Source organism: Enhydra lutris, unplaced genomic scaffold, assembly GCF_002288905.1.
Source record: "Enhydra lutris kenyoni isolate GAN:26980312 unplaced genomic scaffold, ASM228890v2 scaffoldscaffold29, whole genome shotgun sequence".
Classification (NCBI taxonomy): domain Eukaryota; kingdom Metazoa; phylum Chordata; class Mammalia; order Carnivora; family Mustelidae; genus Enhydra; species Enhydra lutris.
Window position 1 is genome coordinate 19,665,790 of NW_019154113.1, and position 23,916 is coordinate 19,689,705.

The window sequence follows — 23,916 nt, forward strand, 5'->3', positions numbered from 1 at the left end:
GGTATATATAGGAGAAGTGGTAGATTCTCGAAATACCAGAGGCTAACGGAATGCTACATGTGTAACCACGGCAAAATCATACGGTTAAAGGGAAACGCAATTTCTTTCCTCAAGGGCAGTAAAAATAAGAAACAGGAAATCAATCGGGGGATCGACTTTCCCCCAGAAAAACGGAAGCTTGCTCATAGAAAAATAGCTCAACACGAGTACTCTTTGCTAGCCCAGAAAACATAATTTTCTTTTCCTTTTTTTAGGGTTTCATTTAACTAATCTCCACACCCACCCTGGGGTTTGAACTCACCACCCTGAGACCAAGGGTCGCACACCCTTCTGGCTGAGCCAGCCAGGGCTGCAGAGCCCACAGACATTCTTTTCTTGAGACTGAATGTCTGTGTCTTCTCTATGGGTTCTCTTAGAATAACTCAGTGATCTACAATTCCATAACCATTGCTGAGTCCTGAGAATTGGTGTCTTTTATGTATTCATTCGGCACATTTAATAAAAGGAATTTGATTTTTTTCCCCAAGGAGGAATGGGGACAATGGGCAGTTACAGTGTTAGTCCCAGCTGGTGCCTGGAGTCGACCAGGAGGCAGAACACGTGCGAGCTTGGGCTGATGAGGTCTAGGGCCAGTGAGGGTCCACAGGCTTCTCTCCCACCCTGTGCAGTGCCCAGAAGAGGCATCACACCAAGTGCACTAACAATTCCGAGAAAAAGGTCTCACGTACTTACGAAGCTTCCTACAATACCTGTGAGGTCAGTGCTATCAACTTCAAGCCACCCCCCTCCAAGAGCTAGTCAGGGACAAGGTTGCAACCAGATGGAATTCCCCGTCCAGCCCGCCCCTGGAAAAACCCTGCTTCCTGTGCTCCCCACACTGCGGACCGTCCGGGCAGGATTCCAGCTCCGGCTGCAGAGCGAACTCACACCCGTCCCTGGAAGTCAGCGTCTGTGGGACCATTGCTCCTGTGACCTTGAATATGCAACACGAACATTGACACCTCACATTTCCTTGGCCCCTCGATGCCATCCACTTCCACTGCAACTCATCCCTGACCATCACTCCCACCTTCTTGCTAATCTACAGCCTCATTTTTGGTCATTTATTCATTCAATGAATATTTACATTTCTCGAGCAGCTCTGAGACCCTAGATGTGAAACCAGGAATCAAAGGGTCAATCAATGCAGTCATCATAGCTATTGGCTACTAAGCGTGGGTGCTACTTTTTACCCAGACCTTCCTCATTTGCTTTTCATTTGAGGCGTGTCTCCTCCCCCCCACCCCCCCATCTCCTTCTTCTAAGCCCTTTCCTTGCTGCAGGCTCCATGTCTCAGGAACTGTCTTTGCTGCACACTGAGCAGAAGAATGGATTTCGGTTTGGTCACCGGCGCTCTCCTAGCCCTGGGAATGGTGCACTAACAAGGCAGAATCATCTCTTGCCCTTCTTGAGCTCAGCTGTCCAACACAGTAGCCACAGGTGGCCATTTAAATTTTAATCAAAATGAAATAAAATGAAAGACTGAGAGCAGTGGTGGCCAACTTGTAAACGCCGGATAGTGACAGCTGGCAAGCACTGGACAGCACAGACAGAGCATGTCCATCGTCACAGAAAGTTCTACTGCACAGCCCTGCCTTAGAGCTTTTATTCATTCTGGTGGCAGAGAGAGACGAGAAACAACATCTGAAACAGACATTATGAAGATATCAGGCAGAGTAAAGAGTGATGAAGGACCCCAGAAAAAAAAGGGAAAGATAGTGATGGAATTGCGATGCATGGGCTGGTATTGTGACCACTGGCTCTAAGGGCCATCTCCTCTTTCCTGACATTCCTCCTCAGGTACCATGACCCGTGACCAATTCTCATACCTCTGGCTGAGCCCACGATGGAGCAGCCCTTCCTGAGACTCATACAGAAAAAAACCAGAAGAGGGTTCCTTATTCACTGAAGCCCCAGATGTGCCCCAGGATCTCAGGTATCTTAACCCCATCCAGATGAGCTGCTGTGACAAGGCTGGAGGTACAGGGTGCTTTTTAGGAGCTTTAACACATAAAGAAAAAGATGGGTCAGGAAGCACCGTCTAAAATGCTCACGGTTGACTCCACTCCAAAACTGCTAGAACTTGTACAGGAATTCAGTAGTGTCAGGATATAAAATCAATGCACAGAAATCAGTTGCATTTCTTTACACCAACAACAAGACAGAAGAAAGAGAAATTAAGGAGTCAATCCCATTTACAATTGCACCCAAAACTATAAGATACCTAGGAATAAACCTAACCAAAGAGACTAAGAATCTATACTCGGAAAACTATAAAGTACTCATGAAAGAAATTGAGGAAGACACAAAGAAATGGAAAAATGTTCCATGCTCCTGGATTGGAAGAATAAATATTGTGAAAATGTCTATGCTACCTAAAGCAATCTACACATTTAATGCAATTCCTATCAAAGTACCATCCATTTTTTTCAAAGAAATGGAACAAATAATCCTAAAATTTATATGGAACCAGAAAAGACCTCGAATAGCCAAAGCAATATTGAAAAAGAAAGCCAAAGTTGGTGGCATCACAATTCCGGACTTCAAGCTCTATTACAAAGCTGTCATCATCAAGACAGTATGGTACCGGCACAAAAACAGACACATAGATCAATGGAACAGAATAGAGAGCCCAGAAATAGACCCTCAACTCTATGGTCAACTAATCTTCGACAAAGCAGGAAAGAATGTCCAATGGAAAAAAGACAGCCTCTTCAATAAATGGTGTTGGGAAAATTGGACAGCCACATGCAGAAAAATGAAATTGGATCATTTCCTTACACCACACACGAAAATAGACTCAAAATGGATGAAGGACCTCAATGTGAGAAAGGAATCCATCAAAATCCTTGAGGAGAACACAGGCAGCAACCTCTTCGACCTCAGCCGCAGCAACATCTTCCTAGGAACATCGCCAAAGGCAAGGGAAGCAAGGGCAAAAATGAACTATTGGGATTTTATCAAGATCAAAAACTTTTGCACAGCAAAGGAAACAGTTAACAAAACCAAAAGACAACTGACAGAATGGGAGAAGATATTTGCAAATGACATATCAGATAAAGGGCTAGTGTCCAAAACCTATAAGGAACTTAGCAAACTCAACACCCGAAGAACAAATAATCCAATCAAGAAATGGGAAGAAGACATGAACAGACATTTCTGCAAAGAAGACATCCAGGTGGCCAACAGACACATGAGAAAGTGCGCCACATCCCTCGGCATCAGGGAAATACAAATCAAAACCACAATGAGATACCACCTCACACTAGTCAGAATGGCTAAAATTAACAAGTCAGGAAATGACAGATGCTGGTGAGGATGCGGAGAAAGGGGAACCCTCCTACACTGTTGGTGGGAACGCAAGCTGGTGCAACCACTCTGGAAAACAGCATGGAGGTTCCTCAAAAAGTTGAAAATAGAGCTACCCTATGACCCAGCAATTGCACTACTGGGTACTTACCCTAAAGATACAAACATAGTGATCCGAAGGGGCACGTGCACCCGAATGTTTATAGCAGCAATGTCTACAATAGCCAAACTATGGAAAGAACCTAGATGTCCATCAACAGACGAATGGATAAAGAAGATGTGGTATATATACACAATGGAATACTATGCAGCCATCAAAAGACATGAAATCTTGCCATTTGCGACGACGTGGATGGAACTAGAGGGTATCATGCTTAGTGAAATAAATCAATCGGAGAAAGACAACTATCATATGACTCCCTGATATGAGGGAGAGGAGATGCAACATGGGGTGTTAAGGGGGTAGGAGAAGAGTAAATGAAACAAGATGGGATTGGGAGGGAGACAAACCATAAGTGACTCTTAATCTCACAAAACAAACTGTGGGTTGATGGTGGGAGGGGGGTTGGGGGGGTGGGATTATGGACATTGGGGAGGGTATGTGCTATGGTGAGTGCTGTGAAGTGTGTAAACCTGGCGATTCACAGACCTGTACCCCTGGGGATAAAAATATATTATATGTTTATAATATGAGGAATAGACAGGAGATATACAAAGAAATTTAAGCTCCCTCAATAAAAAACAAACAAACAGAAAAATAAAATGCTCACGGTTCCTGATTGTCTCTGCCACTTCTCGCGAGCACCACGAGGTGGCAGCACTAGCTCACAAAAGCCGTGGCCGCCGCTCTGTCTCCTCCCCAGCACAAAGCGAGCATCCCTTTATTACGAGGGAAACAGAAATCCTCTGGGGTAAGTGTGAACATGAAAATGGCACCTATGTAATTTTAACAAAGGCTAATTAGAATAGCGGCATGACCCAGAATTCTAACCGCCTGTGCACAGAGTCCAGAATAACGGAGTAATGCAGATAATTCTGCTATGTGTTGAGTTGAGATGATCCCCCTCCCCTAAATTTTGTTTTTGCGTCATCGAACACACAACAGTTCCCCCCCCCCCTCCACATTTCAAAGTGAGAAGACGTCTCTTGCCTTTTTTTGGAACTGACCAATTGGTTTTCCATTAGCTTCACGTAAAACAATTAAGTGAAGAAAATCTATACGTTTGTCCCCAGTTGCGATCTTGCCGTTCAAGGCAATCTGCCACGTTCGGCATCTGGGATACATCATGTCTGCTCTGTTACCTCATCAGTGGGCACATATCTTTCCCAGACGGACAAAAGAAAAGGCCTATGAAGTTACAAGGAATGCAAAAACAGGCTCCATGCTCTCAACTTCCTGCTGCAGTCAGGTACCTGGGGACGGTAAACAGAGGGGAGCCCGCTCTAGGTCTGGTTTGTCCGAGTTACGTGGCCAAGTGGCCCAAAGCCACACCCATGCATGCATGAGCAATCCAGGATCCCTCTTCGGAAGGGCGTCTGGGTGAGAGCTTTCTTTACGAAAAAGGGAGAGAGAGAGAGACAATGCTGCAAATGGAGAGGTCACGGTTAATCTAACAGTTGAGGGTTCTTTAAGACACCGGGGTTGGAACTCAGCTCTTTCAGATCTGCCTAGAATTGCAATCTGGAGCGTGTGTCAGGCCACAAGTTTAATGACATAAAATTCAAGGCAATTGGGTGATATAAATCCATGTTTCTTTTTTTTTTCTTTTTTTAAAGTTTTTTTTTCAGTTTTTTTTTTTTAATTTTTATTTTTTTAAATCCATGTTTCTTTGTTCCCTTCCCCTCACTCGCCCCTTTTTGTATAAGACTGTCCTCTAAGGACCACAGATCAGGAAGCAATATATATCAATTTGCAACTTAGAACAGTTCCAATCTTTCATGCACTAATTTTACTTCTGGGAATTCAGTCTAAGGAACTATTGCTAAATAGAGAAAGAAATCCTAATACGGAAAAAGATGCTTTGTGTTGCATTATTTAAATCATGACAATTTGGGGAAAAAAACTTTTAAATTGAGCAATAGAAAATAATCAAATTCAATGATCTGTCTACATAATGGGTTATTAAGTCATCATGGAAATGATGTGGGAAAACCAGACAAAATATAAAATGCTCCTGTCATGAAGAGAACAAGGAAAATAGTTTGTACGGTTGTGACAGTATGTTTAAATTTTGCATAGGAAACAGACTATAAAAGGAAAATATGCCCAAATATTAAGAGCGTTGTTTCAATGGTGATTGCCAAGGTACATTTTCCTCCTTTTTCCTTTCCAATAGTTTCCAAATTGCCTTTAAGTGTTATTCTATAATGGGAAATACATACTTACAAAAACATTTATTTTGAATTTGAAATAATTTCACTATTCTTTTATCTCACGTTTCAAACTGTCTTCTCCCCATCTTTGCCTCCCTGACTTAAAACCAACACCTTGCGGCTCAGTCTCACCCGGGTTGATATTCTGTTTCCCATGAAGGACAGTGGACTCTGGTCTCTGCTGGAAACTTCTCAGACTGCTGGGGCCAGAGCACGAGCTCATCTAAGCCAAAGGAGGGACGAGGAAGACCTGGGCCGTGGGCCCCAGCCATGGCTCGTGCTAGTCAGGCTATGGCTTCCACGGAATGTTTAATTATTGACATTGACAGAGAACGTAAGGTCGTATATTTTACAGAACGGTGGTAACCACTGGTGGAGTAAAGACGAGAGAGGTGTATAATTTCCAAAAGAGTAAAGAAAATCTGAGTCAACAATTAGATTCTAGTGATAGAAGGAACTATTTGAAGGGAGAAAAAAACAACCACCAGATAACATGGCATAGCATGAAAACCCAAGACCAAATATATCCTTTTCCTAATAAATGCGAATGCTTTAAATCTTTCTAACAAAAGGCAAAGACTTATTTTGGCCCCGAAACAAAGTTAAGCTTTATTGTTTATAAGAACACAAGCCTGAGACACACTGAGAGGTCAAAAGGAAAGAATGCATACTTGGAAGTTGCCAAGAGAGTAAGTCTCGAATGTTCTCACCATTAAAAAAAAAAAAGATAACTATATGAGGTGATGGAAACGCTAACCTCATCGTGGTGATCATTCCACAATTTTCATGTTATCAAATCATCACACTGCTCACCTCAACCTTATGCAATGTCACCTATCAATTATATCTCTATAAAGCTAGACAAAAGAGACAAAAAAAAAAAAAAAAAAAGACCAGTTAAAATACACGAAACACAGAAGAACAAAAAGTAGGGATACAAAAATTGATATGTAACAAGTAAAACAGAAACAAAAAGCCATAAACAGGACAAAATAGGTTACCTTCTATGGCCAAAATTCCCACCCACAAGGAAGATACAATAGTTGTAAACATGGGAAGAATACTGTAACCCTGAAACACATCAACAGCTCAACTCCCAAATGTAAGCAAGACACTGTAGACTACGTTCTCAGTCTTCCATAAGGGAAGGAAAAAAAATAATCAGGATACAGAGCATTTGGAGGGTATGTCCAGAAGATTTGATTTATGGGATACATAATGGGATATGTCATCCTGTTCTAGACATTAATCAGTATGCATCCCTCCCTCTTCACTCCTACCCAGGGCTCTCTGCTCCCACCCACACAGGGAGGTATGAGTCACTCATCGCAGGACAGACACAAAGAGTGCAAATCCTAGCTGGCCTAAGCACAAGACAGAGAAATGTCAATGCACGCCAGCATAGCACTTGGCACCAGGGAAGGTCAAGGGGATGCGAGAGCCAAGGATGACAAGGAAAGGAACAGGAGAACGCCCCAACCTCTGCCAGAACGTGGGCCATCTATCCAGAGTGCCGACACAACCATGGCATCCTTCTTGTCACTGGCCCGTGACAACCACCAAATGCCCAAAGATTCTGTAGTTTAGAGTAACACTTATTCGGGATTCAAGGCCCTCCTGCTGATTTCTTCTCATGTAGGTGACTGTCCAATAGCCCAAGATATTTGTATCCTCCTCCCCTGAAGAGACTGGAGAGCTGTGGGCCCTTGGGTCACTAGAGGGGCTATGGTGACATGAAGGGCAAGCCTTGAATGGGCCGCTGTGGCTCCAGCTAGCATGAGTCTGGAATCTCATTCAGAGCTCAGACCTTCTGGAATGTGTGCTCCCATTATGGATAAAGAGAAAAACTGGACCATAAAAACAGAACACACAGTATGTCAAAGCTCTGTGGTACATTTATAAAATGTAACATAACGGGCTATGAAAAAAATCTTTAGGACATGTTCTTTGACCATAGTACAAGTCTAGGATTTAACAGACAATAAATAAAAGCAATGCAACCACCTAGAAAAGATTAAAACAAAACAAAACAAAACAGTCCTGAACATTTGGATCAAAGAGGGCATTAAAACTTCAAACACAAGTTCATTTAGAAAATAATCAGAAGAACTATATCACATAATGAGAAAAAGGCGTGAAGCTGAGCCGTACTCAGGAAGAAAATTCACAGCCTTCCGTGTGCTGATCATAAAACATGAAAGAATAAGAACATAGAACCCACACATTCGACTGAAGAGACGGAGGAGTCCCCAAACAAAGGTTAGTGGGCATTTGTGTTGCTGTTTTTTTTTTTTTTTTTGGCTGCCTAGGATCTGCAGCTGTTTCCTTTGTCGCGGGGCGGGGGGGGGGATCCCTCGGGCTGTGGATTTTAGACATCGAGAGCCTGGGCACACCGTCTAGACTTAGCCAATCAGACGCTCCCGCCCTGAACTCTGCATCTCACGTGGGCGCCTGAAGGAAGCACGGAGCCGCTTAGCCTTCAGCCTGGAAGCCACGGCCAGCTTCAGCGGCCGAGCCGGCACATGCCACTGAGCTGCCCGTGGACATGCTGGGATCCGACCCCCGAGATTCCGCGTTCCTGCGCATGCCTCCACGTGGTACCCTATGCGCCATCAATCTCTGGGCCCCTCCAGTCCATTCTGCTCCAGCTCACACGGGCCAGGGCCAGTTTCTTCTGTTATAACTTCAGTCTCCTGAGCATAACAGAAGGAAGCCATGTATGAGAAAGAAAGAAATCAATGGTAGGAAAAAAATCTATGGGATGATGAGTAAGCTCCAGAACCAGTCTGAAAGACCAGTGAAACTGGCAAACCTTCCTGTGAGTCTAATCGCTAGGAAGCGAAGGTCACAAATACTTTTACAAAGGAAGAAAGGTACAGATTCTGAAGTTTAAAAATAATGAGATATGATGTACAACTGTGTACCCGATTAAATTAAGAGATGAATTACCAACATTGACTGGGGGAAACTTGAATATACTATCAATCACGGAGGAAACGCCAAAAAGTTGTTAAAAAAAAATCTTAAAACAACAACAAAACACCAAAAAACCTCCTTCCCAAAGGGCACAGAGCTGGATTGGTTTAGGGCAAGTTCCTTCAGACCTGTGTTATTCAAGCCATCCTGGGCCATGGAGAAAGGAGGCAGAGGAGCATGTATTGGACTAGCGCAGACAAAGGGGCCCCAACTCTAGTCCCTGCACCCAGCAGACCTCAGTGCCGGGTTCCCCTGGGGTGGAACGAGCCGTTGACTGTTCTGTGGACAGGCCACCTTGCCATGCTATCCTGATCCAGCCATCTCCATCCTCACACCACCCCGATACTTATGTATGGCTGGTGTCAGCCACCTGTAGGCCAGTCCAGCCCATACGGATTCATCCTTGGGAGGCCGTCTCTATCCCCCTCCCCTCAGTCCACCTGCTCCCCTACCAGAAAATGAATGCTCTGCTCACTCCTGTCCACACCCTCTAAGGGGTACAGGCAGGTGCAGTTACCCACGAATCCTCAATGAGATGAAGTCAGGGACAAGGGAGTCCTGAGCTAATGGCAAAGGATTTTTCCTTGGAGAAACGCACGACGCCAAGAAACAGCAGGAGTAAAACGGAAGCGCCCTGGGCAAACCATGGCTCTCGGTCATCCCAGATGGGACCTGTTGAGGGATCAGAAAAGAGGAGCTTCTCTCTTCTAGGGGGAGCCTGGAGGACGAAGAGGTTTCTTTCAGTGTTAAGCGTGGCTAAGAGTGGGTTGGGTGTCTCCAGAGCCCTGGGACCTTTGGAGGCAGGGTTCTGCGCCGACGCTGACCTGGTGGGGGCAGCTCTGGCACAAGGAGGCATGGGACGCTCCAGGCCCGGGGCTGGGCCTCAGCTGTGCAAAATGACGCTGGAGAACCTACGCAGGTGGTAGGAATTACCGAGGGGGCGGGATCCCGCCCGTGGTGCGTGTCGTCCCCCCGCGTCCCCCCAAGGAGCGCGCACTTCACAGCTCTTTGGAGCCCCTTCCTCTTCATGCACGTGACAGTGGGCTTCGCGAACACCGTATTTATCAGCAAATTGCCCAGTAACTGCTGGGCCCTCTGGAAGGCCACAGTCCTGTGGGCGGACTGCACCGCCTGGGGGCAAGCAGCAGCAGCCTCGCTGCCCTCCTACCGCAGGTCCCCCCTCCGGGCGCATTTCGGTCCCCTTCGGCGGACTTGGGAGCGTCCCTGCCTGAAAACGGACACCTACCCAAACTGCGCCCGAGGGAGGCGGTGTGGCCACCGAGCAAAAGCCAGTTTCGCACCAAGTCCCAGAAGCACGCAATGTGCGCCCTCCCTCCGCGGCCGCGGCCACGCCACAGCCCCCGCCCGCAGGAAGCCCTGCGTGGGCCTGCCCTTCCCGCACCCGGGAGCTCCCCACGCCCAGGCCCCGCTTCCCCGCCGCGGGGCCGGCGGGTCTCCACGCAACAATGAGGCGTGGGCGGCCCCGGCGGCCTCATTTGCATACCGCCGCGGCTCGGCCAATGGGCTGCGCAGGGGCTTTGGAGCGCCGTGTTGCCATCTGCGTGCGCGCGTGTGTGCGAGTGTGACAGCCGCGGTGGCCGTGGCCCTGGCCGTGGGAGGCGGGCCCGGCGGAGCCCAGCCGCGCGGGGACCGGCCCCAGCGCCCGCTCCCCCAGCGCGTCGCGGCCGCGCGGCCCGTTGGAGTCCGGAGACCAACCCCCAGACCCGGCCGGGCGCAGTCGCGATGTCGGTGGCGGGGCTGAAGAAGCAGTTCCACAAAGCCAGCCAGGTAGGGAGGCGCGGGGAGGTCGGGACAAGGGGGTGGAGGGGCCAGGGGGCCGCGCTCCCCCGCGGCTTTAGGCCTCTGGCGCCCCGAGGGGCCTCTTGGGGTGCAGAGGTGTAGCGAGGGCCGCCCGCTCCCTCCGCCGCCGGCCCCCGCCGCCCCGGGCCCGCGCTCTGCCCCGAGCGCTGTCACTCGGAGGGCTTCCGTGGGCCAGGAGCAGAGGTGGCGGGTCGCGGGGGCTCGCGCGCGGGAGAGGGGCGCGCGGAGGCCTGCGCGCTGCGCTTGGCGCCGCCCCCCTACCCGCGCTGGGCGGGGGACCCCGGGGCCGCCGGGCGCCTACCTGGAGGTTGGGAGCCCTCGCGGGCGCGTCTTGCAGTGGGCCTCGCGGTGGGTCGGGGGATGCTGGGTCCGGCGGGTGCCTGGGGGTGGACCCCGCCGGAGCGCGCCGCGATCCCGGACCGGGGCTCCCCATGGCGGTGCCTCGCCTGAGCGCCGTCTTGGCGGCGCCGGCCGGGCTCCTGCTCCTGGAGAGCGGCGGTCTGGCGCGGAGACGTCGGCAGACGCGTAAACAAACTGTTAGGCGCACCTCCACGCGCAGAGCGCGGCAGACAGCACGGTGGGGGCGTCTGGGAAAGCTTCCCGGAGGAGGAGATGCGTCTTTGGGGAATTAAGTAGGAGCAGGAATTGTGGGTGGGGGTGTGTTTGTGTGTGTGTGTGGAAGGGAAGGGGGAAGGGCGTTCTGAGCGAGGAAACAGGAAAACAGGCAGGGAGGCATGAAATTGCTGTGTGTGCGTGAGTGTGTGTGTTGACGACAAGCAAATTTGTATTCCAAGATTGCGGTCTCTTCTGGCCATGGCAGAGCTCACACTGTCGAGCCTATCCCACACCTGCAACCCTGGTTTTGTTGCTCTGCCTCTCCCTCCTCCTCCCCCCCCCCCCCCCCCCCAATTTGGCTAGCACCAAGGAGGACCGATTTCATTCAGAATCCGGATTTATGAGATCTTAAGCCACGAATTGGAAAGCAGCCGCGATTAGAGGATTCTCTTTTTTTTCTAGCCCCAGTCTCAGGCTGAGGACACTGCCGTTCCCTCGCTCATACCTCTTCTGTGAAGAAACTGGGTTATGCCCAGATTCTGGCTGGGGACCCTGGTTGGACAGTGGTGCTCTGTGCAGGGTGATAAGGAGTCCTGAAGGAGGGGCCTGCTGGGTGTACCCATCGCTGGCCCTGGGCTCTTTGAAGGGTCTGGGGCCATTCAGATGTCAGTGGCCTCCGAGCAGGTGCCTGCCTTGATCTGGAGACTAAGGGTTGAGGCCAAGACTGGAACTGTAGACTTTTGGGAATTTAAGCCCTAAATGGACATTAAAAAATGTAAGTGCAGGAAAGTCAGAAAATGTACGTTGAGCTAAATATAGGCTCTGGGGAGCAGCCACATTTGGGAATGTTTAGCCCAGTACTTGATCAGGAGTAGCCACTCAATAAATATTTATTGAATAAAGGAAACTTTTGGGGTAGAAGAGCACAGGAAGGAAGGAGCTGGTAGAATGTCGGAGAGAGAAGAGTGTCGTGGAAGCAGGGTGGGGGGCCTTTAAAGGCAGGAGCAGTGGGCAAGTGCTGCTGTGAGCTCAGAACTAGAGCTTGGCTGGGCACTGGGGGACTAGTAGTTTCTGGCTGTGCTTGTTACACTGGCTTCCTTAGCTCGGGCCAGGAACTGACCATTTTTGAAGATTTTCATTTGTTTGGTATGAACTTCAGAGGAGCACATCTCAGAGATGACAGACTCAAGGGTGATCCAGGTCGGTTTCTGACCCCCAGCCAGCGTGAATGTTGAGGTCTTAGAAAGTTATTGGCATTGGAGAAGTGTCATTCTGGTGATGAGGTCATTGAGTTTAACCACCCGTCATCAGCCCCTTAAAAACAAAATAAGAGTGGATCTCATTTCGACCTTTTTGCATGAGCTGAGGTCTTTTGTGCATTTATTGGGAAAGAAAGGAATCACGGGTTCTCTCTGTGATTTACAAACCACATTTTGTGGTCAAAGTGTCCAGTAGATAAGTTTTTATCTGTTCTAGAAGTCTTTCTAAGAAATCTTGCAAGGGGACAGATTTGGTGGAGAAATTAGACCGGGTTTAATAGAAGAGGGAGCATGAGAGTAGAAAATGCCAGATGTTCTTCGCAGACATTTTAACAGCGGGTTTTAATTCACAAGAACCTTTCCAGGGCAGGGGAAAGGGAGTCCCGGATGATGTCAGTGGCTTGATCATTCCCAGGGATCCAGGCCTGGCTGTGCCACTGACCAGCCCTGTGACTTTGGGAACGTGACTTAACCCACCTAAACCATAGTTCCGTCTGTACCTTGGATTAGAGGATTTGGAAGCTGTGTCTCTGTTCTAACATTGATTGTAGTGATGCACAACTCTGTGACTATTGCGAAAACCATGGAATCCGCCTTTGTGGGTGAATTGTAGGGTCTGTGGGTTATATCTCACTATATACCTCCCAGTTCTGAAATCTTAATTCACTTAAAGTAGTTCAGAAAAAGATGATAAAGTAGATCTTTCACAAATAAAGGAACTAGGACCATGGTGACTGACGATGATTTTTCTCAACAACAGACAAGGTAATAACTTACAACCTCCTGATAACTGGCTCTTCTTTCTTGGTATCTCACTTTTCCCTCACATCTCTGAAGGGGGAAAAAAAAAAATCCCCTTACGTTACTGAGAATGAAACTGTTCACTGCAGGGATTATGCCTCATTTTGGCAGCAGGTGGAGACCGAAAAGGAAAGAGGGAGAAAATAAAGGAAAAAGAGCACAGGTGGCGTTGATCACAAAATCTAGTTGATTCTCTTCCTCAGCATTTCGACTTAGAACCCAAGTGTCCCTCGTTCGTAATTCCTCTTTTTGCTCTCGAAAGGATTTTTCAATGTACCCTCCCAACTGGTAGGGATATAGCATGAATTCTTAGAGATAAATACAGAGAGCTTAAAGATGGCCTTGTGGTTTCTTATCAAACATGGTGCCCCATGAGTGAAATGCAATTCAGAGTAATTACATCAGGGTTACCACTCACTGATTTGTATTAATTATGCTTAATAAGGCATAATTTATGGTGGTTTTCTTGACATGGTGGTTCCTGTTGGAGCGGGACGGGACACTCAGGCCACCCCTGTATTCCCTCTGAGCTGAACTCTGTGCGAATAGCCATATTCTTTCTCTCTGGACTTCCAGAAGGCATGTTCCCCATCCCAGAGAAGTCTAGGGAGCAGTTTAGCTTTCCTCTTTTTCTTCTTCTTTCTCCAGATTAACCATATAGCGATGACCCTGGATGGTGGTGACACTTGTAGACTTCATGTTCAAACAGTTTGGTTTTTTTTTTTTTTTTGAAGGGGGGGTTAACTCCCCTACTGTTTCTCTTTTAATGCATTAACCAGAAAAAAATCATGAGTGGTCGTAAGGGGCCTAGAGATTTTTCATGTGACAACCAGCTGCCCATACTGGCCATTTATGGGTAAACACTTCAGAGAAGGCCAGTCTTTGTAAATAATGAGACTCTCTTGGGAGGCAATGAACGCATCTTGTTTCACTGTCTTGTTGGAGAGAAAGATGAAAATGCACTTTACAAAATCCATAGTGATTTTTTTTTCCTCTGAGATGCATCAGAAAGTGTATGATGCTAAAACATTGCCCCTTTCTACATAGATGGCTTGATAAATTCATCTGTAAATCTTTGTGTTTTTAAAAAATTTTAAGTCCAGGGGCTAGAATAGATGTCCAAGCCAAATTGATTTTGATTTTTTTACACAATATAATCCAAACATTTCTTAGCCCTGGTGACTTTTTTTTTTCCTCTAAAGTAAATGTAAATTAGGGTATCATTTGCTTGGAATTTGATTTTAAAAAAGGCATTTAAAAGCAGGGATTTTGGGGGGGGCTGTTTTTTTCAGGTTCATTTTTCAGCTTGATTCACAAATTGAGTGTAAATTGTATTACCTAAAGTTAAGCATGTGGGGGATCATGTGTATTTGGGGGAGCTGATAATTTCTGGGTCATGCTGTACCCAGAAAACAAAACTACAGGTAAACAGAACTGATACACTAGTGTATTTGTCTAAGTAGTAGGAGAACAAACTTTGAAAGTTCTACACCATCAAAATACGGATGACTGGATTTTGCATTTCAATAGAAACCTGGGAAAGTGTTGAGTTGGGGGAAAGGTCTGGGGGAAGGACCAAGCCCCGGATGGGGAGGTACTGTGGCATTGTGACTGCTGTTGGATTTCTGTGAAATGCCTTCCCTGGGAGCTCTTGCTTGCAATTCCCAGGGTCTTGTCCATATGTTGTGAAAAGAGACGGGGAAAAGCCCTCGCTCGGTCTGAGATCCTGCTTCTCCCCATCCCATTTTCTCTCTCCCCTTCCCAGCAAAATGTATGGAGAACATGGTTGCCCCATCTCTACTTTCTGATCGCCTGTTCTTAGCCGGTTCCTGCCGGCTGTCTTCTCTGACACTCTGAGGCCTAGGTCTCCCACGCCCCCCCCCCCCCTTGCCCCATCTTGGGATCACTTCCCCACCTGACTCTCAGCAGCCTGTGACCCCGGGGGATTGTACTCCTCTCACAGTCCTACACTGGCTAGGTTTTCCTCTTCCTGATCTCCTTTATTGCTCCTTCGCCTCCCCCCCCACCATTCCCCCAGACATCCTGGAGTGCCCCGGGGCTCTGGCTTGGACCCTTCCCCTTTGTCTCAGCCTACACCCTGCCAACATATTTTCTCCAGCCTCACGACATATAGACAGACGATCCATACATTTGTTCTCTGGGGATGGTATTTCTGGTCCAGACGCTCCTTCTGCATACAGACTCCTGACAGACTCCTAGGGGTCCCCTTTCCCCCTGGATATTTAAAAAGGCTCTCAAACTTGAGCCATCCAGACTTGAACTCTGGATTTTCTCCACCCAGGCTTGTTCTGCTGGCGGTCTCCGTAAACCACACCGCCGTGCCCTCAGCTGCTTGAGTAAAACACACATGAAAACCATCCTTCATCTTTTGATTTTTTTTCTTTCCCTCATTGGACAGGAAGTTCACCAGAAAGCTCTTCCTCTTGGTTCTATTTTCAAAATAAACTGCTAATGCGTTCATCTTTCTCATCTCTGCTGTCACTCTGCTCCTGGCCCTGACCGTGGCCTCCCGCCCTTAGGGCTGCGGGAGCCTCCCTCCCTGTTCGCAGACCTTTATTCCTACCCGCTGCAATCTGTTTACTCACAGTGGTCACGATGCTGTTTTTAAAATATGTCTCAGACCGAATCATTCTTTGCTCCCATTAATTCTTCCGTGGCTTCCAGCGGCGTTTAGAACTAAACCCAGACTTCCTCCTCCTTTGGCCTGTGAAACCGCACATCCCTCGGCCTCCTCCCACCTCCTGCTGGCAATCAGACACAAGGACCTCTCGGTTCCCCTGAAGTGCTAAGATCTCCTTATCTCAGGGCTTTTGTAGTAGCTGTTCCCTCAACCTACCCCGCCGGGCCTCCTGATCTATGCGAGGTGTGTCCTTCTTGTCATTTAGATCACAGCGCAGATTCCAGGGTGGCTCTCAGCCAGGTCTTCCCTTCCCGCCACCCAATTCAAATAGAGCTGTGCCCTTGCTATCGTGTTACCCGGGTGTTTTTGAAAACCACACCACAAATATGTTACTATTTTGACAAGTGCGTTCAGTGTCATTCGTTTCCTTTGTAGCCGGTGTATTCTTCAGTTAAACTTTGTTCTGAGGTAGTTACAGATCACAGGCAATTGGGAGAAGTAGTACAGATTCCAGTACCTTTCCATGGTTTGTCTCTGGTGGTAACATTTTGCAAAAACTATAGTTTATGATCACAAGCTAACTAAACTGATAAAATTAGGATACAGAACAGATCTGTCACCACAGAGATGATGGCCACACGCACTTCCCTCCTGCCCCCACTCTTTAGCCCCTGACAACCATTAATTTGTTCTTCTCTCTAATTTGTCATTTTAGAGGCGTTAAATAAGTGGAACCATGCAGTCTGCAACCTTTTGGGATTGGGATTTTATCCCTACATAATACGCAGTAGAGATTCACCTAGGTTGTGGTGGGGATGGACGTCCCACAGTTTAACCACTTACCTGTTGAAGAACATGGGGTTGTTTCTAGGTTGGGGCTCTTACGAATACAGTTATTGTATGTATTTATGTACAGGTTTTCCTGTGAACTTAAGTTTGCATTTTTCTGGGATAAACGCCCAGGAGTGCAATTGTTGCATCTTATGGTAGTTAACGTGTTTACTATTTTAAGAAACATAGTTTTCCCAAGTGGCTGTACCATAGTACATTCCTATTAATAATCTGTGAAGGTTCCATTCTTTCCACATCATCCTCAGCATTTACTGTTAGTATTTTATTTTATTTTTTAAATTTCATTGTGGCTTTTATTTGTATCTCTCTAATCACTAACAACTTGTCCTGTGCTTAGCTTACTGACTTTCTGTATCTCCTTTTAGGTGAACTGTCTTCAAATCTTTAGCCCATTTTTAATAGGATTTTAAAAATTGTTGTGAGTTCTTTATATATAAAGATGGATGCTAGTCCTTTGTTGGATGTGTGGTTTGCAAGTGTTTTCTTCAAGTCTGTAGTTTCTTTTTATCCTCTTAACCTGGTCTTTCATAGAGCAAAAGTTTTTAATTTCGATGAAGTCCTGTTTGAGAATTTCTTCCTTTATGGGTCATGTTTTTTGGTATCTAAGAACTCTGCCTAGCCCTGGATCCTAAGGATTTTTTCTTTCGCTTTTTTCTAAAAAGTTTTATATTTTACATTTAAGTCTGTAACCCATTTTTAGTTAATTTTTTTTAAAGTAAGTCAGGAGACTGGGGCCAGAGATCATTTTTTTGCCCACAGATATTCCCTTAACACTTGTTGAAAATCCACTGAATTACTTTTGTACCTTTGTCAGAATCAGTTGGGCATCTTCGTGTGGACATATTCATGTCTTCTCTGTTTTCTTCCATTCACCTGTGTGTAGTTGTCCATTCCTTTGTCAGCATAATCCAGTCTTGATCACTGTAGCTACATGGTAAGGCTTGAAATCAGATTGATTCTTTCCAAGCTAGTCTTCTTTTTCAAGATTGTTTTAAGTTATTCTAGAGTCTTTGTCTCAATTTTAGAATCATCTTTCCTGTATGTACCAAAAAACCCTTATGAAATTTTGATAGCGATTGCATTATACCTTTTGGGGTATATTATATTATATACATTATACTATTTGGGGAGCACTGACATTTTTCCTATGCAGAGTCTTCTAGTCCATGGACACAGCGTGTCCCTCTATGTAATTTGCCCTCGGATTTCTTTCATTGGCATTTTGTAGTTTTCAGAGCACAAGTCCTGTACATGTTTTGCTAAAATTGCACCTAAGTATTTCATGCTCTCTAAAGCAATTGTAAAAGGTATTATGTTTTTAATATCCATATCTTCACTGTTAGCATTTCAAAATATTATTGATTTTTGTACGTTCAATTGTTCTAGGAGGTTTTTTTTCTTTAATTAAAATTCCCTGGGATTTTCTATGCAAATGTCATCTAAAAATAGGACAGTGGTATTTCTTCCTTTCTTATCTGTATACTTTTTATTTCTTTTTCTAGCTTTATTACACTGGCTGGAACCTTCAGCATGATTTGATAAACGCGGTGAAAAAGGAATCCTTGCCTTTTTCCCCATTCTGAGGAAAACCTTTCAGTCTTTCACTATTAAGTACAATGTTAGTTTGTACGGTTTTTGCAGATTTTCTTTATAACGTTAGGGAGTTCTCTTCTGTTCCTACTTTTCTGAGGATTTTTTTTTTTTTTAATAATGAATGGGTATTGAATTTTGTCAAATGCTTTTTCTACATCAGTTAATATGATCCTGTGGTTTTTCTTTAGTGTGTTACCGTGATGGACTACATCAATTGATTTTTGAGAATTGAACCAACTCTGCATCCTTGGAATAAAATGCACCTGGTCATTGTGTATATTTCTTTTCAAAAATATAGAATAAATTTATAGGAATAGAAGAATTTATTTGCTGATATTTCGTTACGGTTTTTTTTTTGTATGCATCTGTATTCGTTGTGTGTGTGTGTGTGTGTGTGTGTGTGTCTGAATTCATGAGGGATATTAGTATTTTTTGGTACTGTCTGTAGTGTTTTTGTTGTTGTTTTGTTTTTTTTACTAAGTAGGCTCTACGCCCAACATTGGGCTTGAACTGACAGCTCTGAGATCAAGAGTTGCATACCATATGGACTAAGCCAGCCAAGCAACACTGTCTGCGTAGCTCTGGTGTCAGGTAATACTGCCTTAATAACATGAATTGGGAAGTGTTCTCTCTTATTCTGTTTTCTGAAGGAAATTTTGTAGAATTGGTGTTAATTGTTTTTTAGACATTGAACAGATTATTTAATGAAACTGTCTGAGATTAGAAGTTTCTCATTTGAGGGGAGCCTGGCTGACTGAGGTGTTAGAGCGTGTAAGTCTTGATCTTGGGGATGTGAGTTTGAGTCCCATGTTGGGTGTAGCGATTACTTACAAATAAAATCATTTAAAAAAGTTTCTAATTTGTGGGAAGCCTGCTTCTCCCACTCCCCCTGCTTGTGTTCCCTCTCTTGGTATGCCTCTCTCTGTCAATATAAACAAAAAAAAAAAATTTTTTTTAAGATTTATTTATTTATTTATTTGACATACCAAGATCACAAGTAGGCAGAGAGGCAGGCAGAGAGAGAAGGAGGGGAAGCAGGCTTGCTGCTGAGCAGAGAGCCAGATGTGGGGCTCAATCCCAGGACCTTGGTATCAGGACCTGAGCCAAAGGCAGAGGCTTTAACCCACTGAGCCGCCCAGGTGCCCCAATAAACAAAATCTTTTAAATAAATAAATAAATAAGTTTCTCATTCGGGGCTTTTTTTTTAGTTTGTGTCTTTCAAGGAATTGGTCTATTTCATTTAGGTTATCAGTTTTATGTGCGGAGAGTTAGTATTCTCTTGTTATCATTTTGTTGTCTGCGTGATCCGTAGTAATGCCCCCCCTTCCATTCCTGATATTGGTGATTAGTGTCTTCTCCCTTTTACTTTGTCAGTCTTACAGGTTTGTGAGTTTTATTGATCTTTTCAAAGAACCAGGTTTTTGTTTCATTTTCTGTTGTTTTTTTTGCTATTTTCAGTGTCATTGATTTTTGCAGTTTATTTCCTTTCTCTGCTTGCTTTAGTTTATTTTGTTATTTATTTTATTTTTCTACATTCTTGAGGGAAATCAGATCATTGATTTTGAGATTTCTCCTCTTTCTAACATACGCATCGGTGCTGTATATATTTCCCTCTCCGCACAGTCTTAGTTGAGTCTCACTGATTTTGATATGCTGTTTTTAAATTTTCATTCAGTTCAGTTACTTTTTGATTTCCCTTGAGACTTTTGCTTCGACCCATTGATTATTTAGAATTGTGCATTTTAGTCCCTAAGTGCTTGGCATTTTTCCTGTTACGCTCCTGTTACTGATTCCTAGTTTGATTCCATTGTCATTTGAGAACACACTCTGCAGGATGTCAATTTAAAAAAATTCGAGGTTTATTTTCTGGCTCAGGACAAGGTCTATCTTGGTATATATTCTGTGGGTGCTTGAAAATAACGTGTCTCTGCTGTTGGGTGGACTAGTCTATGAGTATTGATTAGGTTAATAGTGTTGGATTCTTCTATATCCTTATTGATTTTTCTGTCAAGTACTATTAATTGTTGGGAGAAGACTTCATGTATAGAACTGGAGATTTGTCTCTTTCCTCTTCCACTGCTATCAGTCTTTGTATGATTTCCAGCTCCACTATTTGATGTGAACACATTTAGGGTTGCTGGTGGATTTACCCTTTTAAATATGTTGTTGTTATGGAATGTCCCTCTCTGTCTCTGGTAACATTCTTTGCCCTAACATCGCCTTTATCTGAATTAATATAGCCAATTCTGCTTTCTTTTGAGGAATGTTTGCATGATATAAATTTTTCATCCTTTTACATTTAGCCTGCCTGTATTGCAATAGTTGAAGTAAGCTTCTTGTAGACCATATATAGTTAAGCCGTACTTTTTAATCCGATCTGCTGGTCTGTCTTCTAATTGGTATATTTAGACCACTTATATTTAATGTAATTATTTATATGTTAGGGCAGATGGGTACCATTTAATTGTTTTGTTTTTTGTTTTTTTCTGTGTTTTGTTTCTTGGCTTTTCCCCCTTGTTTTTCTGTGTGTTACTTGATTTTTAAAGTTTCATTTTGATTTATATATAGCTGACCCTTAAACAATGCTGGGCTTAGGGGTGTCCTCACAGTTGAAAATCCACATACAAGGTTTGAGTCCCCTAAAACTTAATTTATTAGTAGAATAGTGTTGACCCAAAGCCTTGCCAATCACATATATTTTGTATGTTAAATGTATTATATGCTGTAGTTTTTCAATAACATAAGCTAGAGAAAAGAAAACGGTATTAAGGAAATCATAAGGAAGGGAAAATATGTTTATAGTGTTTGTGTATATTTGTTGAAAAAAATTGTGTATAGGTGGGGACTGCTGGTACAGGGTGGTGGCAGTGTGGCCCCAAGATGCTGGTCTTGTGCAGCCTGGTGGCCTCAGCTCAGCAGTAGCAGACCCTGGGAAGCAACATAGGCCGGGAAGTGCATCTGCCTGGAGGTGCATCACTGGCCTGGGACCACGTGCAGCTGCAGGCACACCTGGATGGGCAGGCCTGGGGAAGATGGTATGGCTGGGGGGGTGGCAGGGTCTGCACGTGGTGGGGAGGAGCTGAGGTCTGCGGCTGCCCTGGGGCATCCCTGGAACCTAGGTGTGGGAAGGACTCCATTGGTGAGAGGGCCAGGGAGCCCCCTAGACCCAGTCAGCCCCTCAGTATACTAGGTGATGCACAGCCATGCCTGGTGTTGGATCTATGGGGGAGCTGCTGACTGCCTCTACCCCACATTTTAGGGTGGCAGGCCCGGCCTCTGCACCTGTCTCCTTTGATTGGGTCCCATGGAGAGTGGGGTGGACAGTTGTAAACATTTTGTGGCTTTTGCTGCTAATCCTTAAAAAAAAAAATCTGGGGGCACCTGGGTGGCTGAGTTGGTTAAATGCCTGCCTTCAGCTCAGGTCATGATCCCAGGGTCCTGGGATCGAGCCCCGCATCAGACTCTCTGCTTGGTGGGGAGCCTGCTTCCTCCTCCCTCTCTCTCTGCCTGCCTCCCTGCCTACTTGTGATCTCTGTCAAATAAATAAATAAATTAATTAAAAAAAAACCTCAGGAGGAATCTATAGTAATTACCATGTTTTTTCTTACTCTTTTCTTCCCTCCTTCCTCATGTTCTAGGATTAGTTCTTTCATCATTTCCTTTCTATTTGGAGAAATCCCTCTAGCCGTTCTTTTAGGATAGGTCCACTGGCAACAAATTCTTAGTTTTTATTCATCTGAAAATGTCTTGATTTCCCCTTCACTTCTGGAGGATACCTCCTCTGGTTCTAGGATTCCTGGTTGACCTCAGTTTTCTTTCACTAAATATCATTCTACTTTCTTCTGACTGCTGGGATATCTGATGAAAAATCTGTAATTTGGATGTTTTCCTCTGCATGTTAGGTATCATTTCTCTCTGTGCTTTTAAGATTCTTTCACTTCGGGTTTTAGAAGTTTGACTGTATTGTTTTGGTGTGGGTTTCTTCTGATATCCTGCTTGGAGTTCAGTTAGCTTCTTGAATCTGTAGATGTATGTCTGTTGCCAAATTTGGAAGTTTTCAGCTTCTTTCTTTTTTAGTTTTTTAAAAATTTGTTTCTTTATGAGAGATAGGGAGAAAGAGAGAGAGGGAGGGAATGTGGTGGGGAAGGGCAGAGAGAGAGGGAGACAAAATCTCAAGCAGACTCCCCACTGAGTATGGATCCTGACACGGGTCTTGATTCTACAACCCTGAGATCACAACCTGAGCCAAACCCAAGAGACGGATGCTTAACCGAATGTTAGCTCTTTCGTTATAATCCCGCATGTCTCTGAGCTCTATTCTCTCCCCCTCCCCCCAGTTTATTTCCTCTCTGTTGTTCAGATCGGGTAATTTCTGTTCTATTCCAGGTCACTGATTGTTTTCTCCTGTATTCTGTGGTTGAGTTGAAGGTTGAATCTTTTTATATCAGTTATTGTGTTTTTCAGTTATACAGTTTCTGTTGTGTTCTTCTTTATATTGTCTGTTTCTTTGTTGAGACTTTCTGTTTTTTCATTAGTTTTGAGCATTGTCATAGTTGCTTGTCAGCTCATTTAAAGTCGGTCAGATAATTTTGATTGTTCTGTCATCTTGGTGTTAACATCAATTGATTTGTCTTTTCTCATTGAGTTTGAAATCTTCCTGGTGTTTCGCATGATATGGTGGTTTTTTAAATTGAAACCTTAAACATTATTTTGTAAGATTCAATCTTATTTATTTATTTAGAGAGAGATTACAGGCACAGGGTGTGGGGCAGAGAGAGAGGGAGAGACCTCCACTCCCAGTGTGGAGCTTGTTGTAGGGCTTGAACTCGGCATCCTGAGATCATGATCTGAGCCGAAATCAAGAGTCGGACACTCAACCAACTGGGCCATCCAGGCTCTCCAAGACTTGATCTCATTTAAATTTCCTGTTTTTACTGGCTTTCTCTTTGACTGCTTTGGCAGGGAAGGATGGTGGCACTGCCTTTACTTCCAAGTGGGGGTAGATGCCCTATGTCCCCACTCAGAGTCTTGGTACTCAGAGTGGGAGTCCTGGCTCTCTACTGGGCCTTTGCTGTTACCTTTCTGGCTGGGACAGGTAGAACAGCCTTGTCACTGCTCCCCAAGTGGCCTGCGCCAACACCATGAGAGTGGGTGGCCTCATTACCACTGGGTGGTGGTGAATGTCTTACTCTCTACCAGACCTCCTGGCAGTGAGGGGTGGGGGACCTCACTGCCGCTCATGGAGGAGGAAGTCGAGGCTTCCTCCGCAGTCTCTGCTGACACCAAAGGTGAAAGGTCAGAGTAATACGGGAGTTAGACTCGCCGGTGGAGATGGAAGTCCAGCTCCCTGCTTGGTCTTGTCTGGCATGACCCCAGGGTAAGGAGGGGGTGAGGGTTGGGCCATCTCATTATAGCCTGGGAAGGGTGGAAGTCTAGGCTTCCCACTCGTCCTTTGCTGGTGTGGAGGGCGGTGGGGCCTCACTTTTCTCTGTAGTGTTTGGAGTACAGCCGGAGTAGAGTGGTTATTCTCTAAACATTTTCTGTCTTGCTAGGCTGATCCTTGCCTGGTCCTTTGGCTAGAGAGGGCAGTGGGTCTTTACTGGGACCTTTCCCCTCCTTGCACCTGTTAGTATTTCTGGGTTGCTGACTTCTTTAGCTACAAGTCTTGGATATATGGGGGGAAAAGAAAGTGCAGGA